An 8,144-nucleotide genomic window follows, 5' to 3' on the forward strand; every position below is an offset into this window, starting at 1 on the left:
ATCTCGTCCCATGCTATTGGAATGGAGAACACCTGCGCAAGTATTACCAATAAACAATCCTTTTTAAAGGACTAGCTTGTATTAATTTTTACTTTTTACAAGTTTTGAAAAAAGGGTTAGCCACGTTGTATGGCTAATCGCTTATAAGTGTAAGATCTTTTTAAGATCACTCGTAAAGACATGTTTAGTCCATTTTAATACGAGAATTAGAAGGGACTGTGCGCAACCAGTCATTCTTGCCAACCTTTGTAAATTTATTTTTACAAGTATTTGTTCATTACGTGTGTTGTTTTGCTGTATTATAAGTGTTGCATTTCCTACCGAGCAGTAATGTTCGCATATGTCATGGTCAAGGCAAGTGACCAAGGACCTAAAGCTCCTTGATCACTTGGGGGGGCATATAAGGTACATCGATAGCAAAGCATACCAAGAGGTATGTAAACACATGAACAAAATGAGTGAAAGCATGCTATGGTACTTCGAGTATTTTTCAAAATTTATATTTTGTTAAATCATGCCAAAGTACTATGCTAAGTTCGGTCATGCGAACAGATGTTATAATAGACAGAAATATTATAATATCAAAAGGAATTCTTTTACACCGCGAGCAGTACTACTCGGATGTAATTGTTTAATTAAAAGTAAAAAGCTGCCCTTGCAGCAATAAAAACAAATTGTCTTTACAACGCGACCCGTGGGCCATGAAAACGAAATAAAAAGAAAAATTCTTAAGGAGCAGGAGGGTCTTGAGGGTTGGGAGGAGTGCCTTGGTCAGCTGAAGGACCAGCTTCAGCATCAGCACCATCAATCCCCCCTGCTAGGGAGATCTCTGGAGAGGCAGGCACTTTGGCCTTTTCTTCTTCTTCCTGCCGGATGGCGCACTGCTCCATCAGAGTCCTCTTCAAATGCTCGGACAGGTAGTTGAAGTTAGCCTCCTGGTTGTGCTTCCAGAATTCATAGAAGCAAAGGTGAGTGGCCTCCTTGTACTTCTTCAAATTCTTGGCCCCGGCTTCCTCGAGCTCATACACTTGTTTTTCAAGCTCCCCCGTCTCCTGCCTGATGGCGATCAGATCAAGCTCAAGCTGAGCACATGCTTGAGTGTTGAGCCTGACACTTTCCCTGAATTTTTCCCAGGATTCGTTGGCTTTCTTCAAGGTATCTTGGGCGTCCAGAAGCTCCTTGGTGAGAGTAGCTTTGTCCTCGCACAGTTGTTCGTTCTATTTGGACAACTCCTTATTCTTCTCGAGCAGCTTGTTGTAGTCAGCCTCAAATGCTTGCTTAGTCTCAGCAAGCCTGGAGTCAAAGTTTTGACCCCGAGAAACCAACGCCCCAACACGGCGCCAGCCAGCAGCCCCTGAAGACAGAGAATAAGATAAAGTAAGAACAAGAAATCAGAATTAAATGATAAAGTAAACAGGAGATCACTTATGCTAACTATCTCGTTCAGCCCTCTGTTGATGACCTGATCAGCCTCCATGGAGGCAGTTTCAGTAATGGCTGCCTGGCTGCGTCTGTGCTTCGAAAGCTTATATATCCTCTCCCTAGCTGAGCCGATCACGAAGCTAGGCAGGGAGCCTTCGGGCGAGGTGTTCAATGCCACCCTGTTAGGAGCCTTGGAAGAAGGCTGTGGATCAGCAGGAGTGGGAGTCGTCTGCCGGAGGAGGGTGGAGGTGGTGAGTTCTCCTTAGAGGGGGCAGTGGCTAGAACATCGTCTGTTCGAGCCTTCTTTGAGGGAGTCTTGCTGCTTTCTCCTCGAGCCCTCTTGCTATCCTTCTTCGGGACAGAAGAAGCAGCGGTAGCCTGGTAGTGCTCAAAAACGTCCTCAGAGTCCATACCTGCACAAAAGGAAGCAACGCAAGCAGTAAGACTAAATGGTCATGCAGGATAAAAGAATGAAAGTAAAAGGATTACAAGTAAAGTACCCGCGCTACAACTACTGGTCGTTAGATTATTTACTGAACTACCTAGTTCCTGGAAGAAAACTGAATTTAAGGAGGGAGCATTCTTAAAGTTGCCATCCCCATCAAATAGATGAGAGGGAATTGGCAAATGATTTAAAAGCGAGATTATTATACCGTTTTCATCCAACGAGTCGTCAGAAAGTTCAGTAGGCTCGACAGCCTTCTATTTTCCTTTGCCCTCGGGGACCAAGGGTTTCTCTACTCGACGAGGGACGGCAGGTTCCCTGATCATAACCGCAGTTGGTCTCCTCTGCGGAGGAGACGCTTGGGTTTGCTGCTCGGGTTCCACTTCGGCTTGGGCATTTTCCGCCGAAGGTTCGCTCGTCGCTGGTTGGGGATTCCAGAGACCAGCCAACCTAAGGTTGGCCTCAGTAACTAAATTTTTGACACTCTTATCAGCATTCAGCATGCTGGATAAGAGTGCCACCCTTGACTCCATCCCTGGAGTTGGGATTGGACGTAACCATGGGCCTGGAATACAATGAAATGTCAAGACATTGTGGCAGAAAAACACTAAGCAAAGAAGCTAGTGACGTAAGAATTTTTACCTCCTCGGGTGAAGGCCAAGTTGTCCGTGGCCAAGTCGGGAGTAAGGAAGTATTCCTCGTGATACCTCCCCACATTGGAGATGTGAGTAGTGTCGGACAAGAAAGTGCGCCCGGTTTCTTGATGACAAAAGTGGAAGAACCCTGTGCCTTCTTGGTTAGGGTTGGACTTAAGGTCAAAAAGAAAGTTGACCTCGTGGGGAGTGGGCTCTGTCCATTTTTTGAGTTTGTAAAGGATATAGAGTGCAGCTAGCATTCTATATCCATTTGGAGTAATTTGGAAGGGGGCAACTCCAAAGTAATTTTCCACCCCCTGAAAGAATGAGTGGAGAGGCAAAGTAGCACCTGCCTCAATATGAAATTGTGACCAGGCACTGTAGGCCCCGCTTGGCAGGTTGGCCCTCTGGTCGAGGGAAGGTTTAACCAGGGTCACCCCTGTCAGTTTATACTTATTTAAGTAGTTGGCGATCATCCTGATTGTCACTCTACTCTGGGGAACGACATGCCACTCGACATCCGGCTGAGCAGCGTGTTGAGGACGGGCATGCCTTTGTACATTGGCATCAGGAACGTTTTCGCCTCGACCACTGGTCGATGGGGCATCAGTAGTAGGCTGGCCTGAGGAGTTAGGGATTTTCCTTTTTTGAGCTTTAGTTTTTGTTCGAGCCATTCTTTGGGTTGGACTAAGGCGAGAGAAAGGGATATCTGGTATCAGAGTAGAGGGGTTTTCTTCGCCTTCAAGCAGTTGAGCTAGGAGGTCGTCTTCAATGGGTCTTTCTCCTCCCCAAGGGTCTTGCATATGAACTGCAAACAGACAAAGGAGGAGATAAGACACATGGCCTGAGGAGTTACGTGGGGAATTGGGATAACGTTGGTCGCGTCTATTGACCAGCAGCATCCTACCCATACACTAAGTTTGGTGCTAGCAATTTTAAAAACTGATCGAAAAGGAAATAAAACATTTTTTGAAAAGAAACTTTCTCAACTCCTAAAGGGCGTGAAAAAAACCCAGTTTTTTCAGCTAGCTTAAAGATCAAATTTTTACATCGATCTTACGCCCTAAACCTATGATCCTTACTACCAAACTAGCTCCTAACTTATATAAAGCAGAATTACACTCTCTTACCAAGCATCAGATGGTTTGTGCAAAATCCTCATAAATTTCTAATCAAGAACGCAGGAAATCGTACAGTAACCACATACATGGCATCACGAAAAGTTTGAAAGACTGAAAGATTACCTGGGCAAAAGTAGGAGATTCAGAAAAATAAAAGTTTCAAAGTCGGAAAGATCTTCGGCAGGACGTCTGGATTGTTTCGAAATTCTGGGCTCTGGGGCAAAGTTCTTGAGAGTTCTTTATTGAAATGGTGAGTAAAGGATTGTAAGAGAGATAAAAAGGCTACTTATAGAGGCTGAAGTATAGCAAAAAGTGGCAATCATGACTTTCCCATTTTCAAAACGTGGGGGAGTGTATAAGCCGTCAAATTGATTTCTTGAAAACCGAAAAGGCTTGATTAGACATAATTATGTCACGGTTTTCAAAAACACACGAAGACTCTGACAGATTTCGTGGGGCATATGAACGGTTGTTTCCCTAAAGTTTCTTTATTGCTGGTCGCACTAAACAAACTTGGGGGGCAAATGTTATCCAAAAAACAGGCATGGATGACATGACAGACGTTTGGTACACGTGGCTGACACCTGGCGGAAGTCTTGTTCGACCATTGACCAGAAAGATTCCCGTGGCGCAATGCTCAACCGTTATATACGATCAGCTTGGTCGCATACTTGTTATATTTGGAGAAAATCTTATGCAGTTATGATCATATCCGAAATTATCTCCCATGATTTCCTGAGTATCCGATTATTTAGGAAAGAATATCTGCAACAAATTAATGTAATCTTCCTTGAGCCTATAAATAGAGAAAAATAGCTCAAGGAAGAGACTTTTTTTGGAGACACTTTTTTCTTTCTAATTACTAGAGATTAGAGATTTACGAGTGAGCTAGAGCTATCACATTCGATATATTGTTTTGTTCTTCAGAAGTTGGTGAAACTCATTGAACCCTAGTTCTTTGATCACTCCTTTGTAATATTATATCAATAACAGTTCAAGTGGACGTAGGTTATTACCAGATTCTGGGGCCGAACCACTATAAACTCTTGTGCGCTTTAGTGTTTTTGTCATTATCTTCATTTCAACATATTTGTCCACATCAAGAATTTTTGACTCCGTGTCAGTTGAGCAAAATCAGGGTCAACACACTGCCGAATAAGTAATTATTAGTGCATATATTTGATTTATACTTCCTTTTCCAAATGGCTAGCAAAAATATATATATATATATATATATTGAAGGAGACATCCTTCCTATAACACGTTTTCCATTTAAGAGTAAAATCGCAAAATTGAACATATGCTATCAAAATATGGATATCCATATCCCTAACCATGGAGTGTGGCCATTTTGTTGCCGTAAATTTAATAAAAATCCAATTTTTGGTGAGTCTTCACCATTGTCTTTTTTAAAAATAATTTTATAATCAATTAAGTTGTATATATATATATATGTGTGTGTGTGTATAGTGATCGTGTAATAAGAGTGGATTAACAACCAACAAATTAGAAAGAAAGGTAAATGGTTAAGTTAGATAACTTTTACTGGATACTTTTATAAATTTCCAATATTTGTTTATGGAGCATTTTAAGTTGGCTATATTATAACGTACGAATTAATTCCCTAACATTAAGGGTTATTATAACAACGAAAAAAAAATCCCCACCCATTACAATCATCATAGACTATACCAATAACAAATAGTGTGGCTCTTATTTGTTATTCTTCATCTGGGTTCAATGAAATAGAAAAATAATGGGCCTCCAAGATGAGTGAAAGGAAAATACAAGTCTAACCAAGTGGTTAAAGTTTGTTGTTATTCATATTGGGGTTCGTGTGGGTTGGGGTCTTTAATTGTGCCATCGTACATATTCTTATTTTGGCCTGCAGATTTGTGAACCTTTCATTGAAGCTTACATAATCAATAGCTGCTCACCTTTAAAATCATCAAAGTTGATTTAAAAAAGTTCCCACAAATTCTATACGACTACTATACACAATTCATTTATTTGTAAACCATAAAGATCAAAAGAAATACATATGCCGCATAATTAGTCAGTACACTATACATATTAATCTATAATAAGAAATCACAAGTAAACCGTACACTACAAACAAGCTTGATGAGAATACTACTGATAATTATAATCTTGATCCTATTACCTATTTATAATAAAAAACAAACATCCAATATGTTGTTGGGGGGCGTCAACTTGCACAGAAAAAGAGTAGGGTGATGTCCCCCTTAGATATTGGTAAATGATACTAGTATGCCTATTGCAAAAGGGAGCCCGATCATGGGTAATTTGAATAATTTATTCCTCTTCCTTTTACAAAGCTTCGACCAATGTTTTTCTCTTGCCTTTTTTGTTGACAACATGAGAGGTATATGTGAAGGTTTTGGGGATAACAAGAGGCTTCTTTTAAGTTTGGGGATTGATCAACGTTAGCCAAACAACCTTTATAATAAGCAGATGCCTTACCTTTCACTTCCACCCCGAGCCTATTGGAATCACACATCAATATATCAATTGCAATGTCCAGTCTATCAGCATCCTCCACCCTCTGCAAAATCAAACCAAGGCACTCAAAAACTTAAAATTGAAACTTCTATTTGAATTTTACTTCATATGATGTTTATTTAATATAAATTAAATGGGAATAAACTTACATATGACTTTGGGGTGACTCTCCCTCTACAATCCACTCCATGTACTTCATAACAAATATACCATAGTCATGACCATTCTCTTGCTGAGGTACATGACCAGGGGGCAGTACACTAAAAATAGAAAAACTGGTTGACCATCACGGACACTATCCATGGCCGTATGAAGCAACACGTCAAGCTTCTTCAACTATACAAAAAAAAATTATATTAAATAATCTAAATTAGCTTGTGAGAACAATATTATTAAATTCAGAGGACACACATACAAGTTCACTTAGTAAATGTGTCTTGTGCCACGTCCTAAATCGACCAGACAGTGAGTCCCAAACGATGGCACAACATCTAATGCAATCCAGAACATCTAGTTTCCAATGATTGTTTTCAACATCCTTCATTGGGACTAAGTTCTAACAAAAAAAGAAGTATACTTAATTCCCTATCTCAAACTCGTAAGGCAGTAGTGGTTAAAATAAATATACTAAATATACCTTCCTCACTTTCCTTGGAGCAAAGCCAGATTGACACGGGCACCAAGAAATCCAGTTTTGCTGGTCTCCCAAAAATTACTGCCATTCTTACATCGTTATTTCAATAAATCATATTCATAGAAAATTAAAAAATGAAAACAAAATATGGACTATAGAACACAACAAATGTAAATTATATTACAACTTACTAGACTGGGCCAGTAGGTGGGAAAAATTAATGTTTCGACATCATCGGGTATGACACCATCATCTGTGTCTCTATATCTTAATACACAATCAAATGTATCAATAATATGCAAATGTGAACTTTAAATTGATCAGAATTTACATGATCATATTGACAAAGTAAAATAGTTCCCATTGTACATGCTCATAACAAAATTATTTGAATAGAGGGGAACTCTAAATTGATCGATATTTACCTTCATGTCCACCTCAGCTTTAGGTCTAAGGCTTCTAAAGTACCACCGCTCCAAATGTCCCATTGGATTATCTACCAACACCTCTCTAAAAAGGAAGGACTTCTTTAATTAACAAAATTGTCCCTAACATCTATGATATAATGAAAAGAAATAATGTTCTGAGGAAGAAAATAACTTCTTAAGCTGAGAACTTATCACCTACCGCAAGGAAAAACTGAAAATTCCAAGTTCGAACTTGGACTGTGGTAGGGTTGCTTTCAATTTGAATGCGCCAATTTGATAGCCTTTGCTTTTTTTATACTTAGGAATCGTACTCTAAAATGATTTGTCCATTTTGCAGAGCTCTTTGTCTCTTCTTAGAATAGTAGAATCGATCTTGACATTGTCATCCTCCTCTATTTCATGAATAACATGAGTGGTCGAGGTAGTGTTGACACTAACTTCAAATCTAGTGACATCTTTTGCCATAAGCTTAATTTTCGCCATCTCTACCTTTTTGTTGTCGTTCTCAAGATGACACATTTTAGAGGAATTATCTTCCAAACTATTATCCATTTCCACAACTATCTTCTCCTTCCATGAAGACAATAGTACACCAATAGAGTGTTGGAAATCATTGTAAGATCCCACATCATCATTGTAGCTGTCTAAGGGTGAAAAAGTTGGTCTAGCATCATTGAAATCATTGTCTATTACCCCCTTCTTCCTCCCAGTGTCATAACGTGAACCTTTCCCATAACAATCTTCAAAATCATTTGGAAGACCTATGTGACACTCCACCAGCATCGGGTCAATCGTCATCGCATGCGGCTTGCAACTCCTATTCTCATCCAAATAAATGTTTGGCTTGATTGGGTCATTAGTCAACTTCCCAAAGTGGGCACACTTAGCGGCCTCTTCTTATTAATATGGGGGGAGGCATGCCTAGGAACCATTGAA

This window comes from Humulus lupulus, chromosome 6 (genome assembly GCF_963169125.1).
Source record: "Humulus lupulus chromosome 6, drHumLupu1.1, whole genome shotgun sequence".
Classification (NCBI taxonomy): domain Eukaryota; kingdom Viridiplantae; phylum Streptophyta; class Magnoliopsida; order Rosales; family Cannabaceae; genus Humulus; species Humulus lupulus.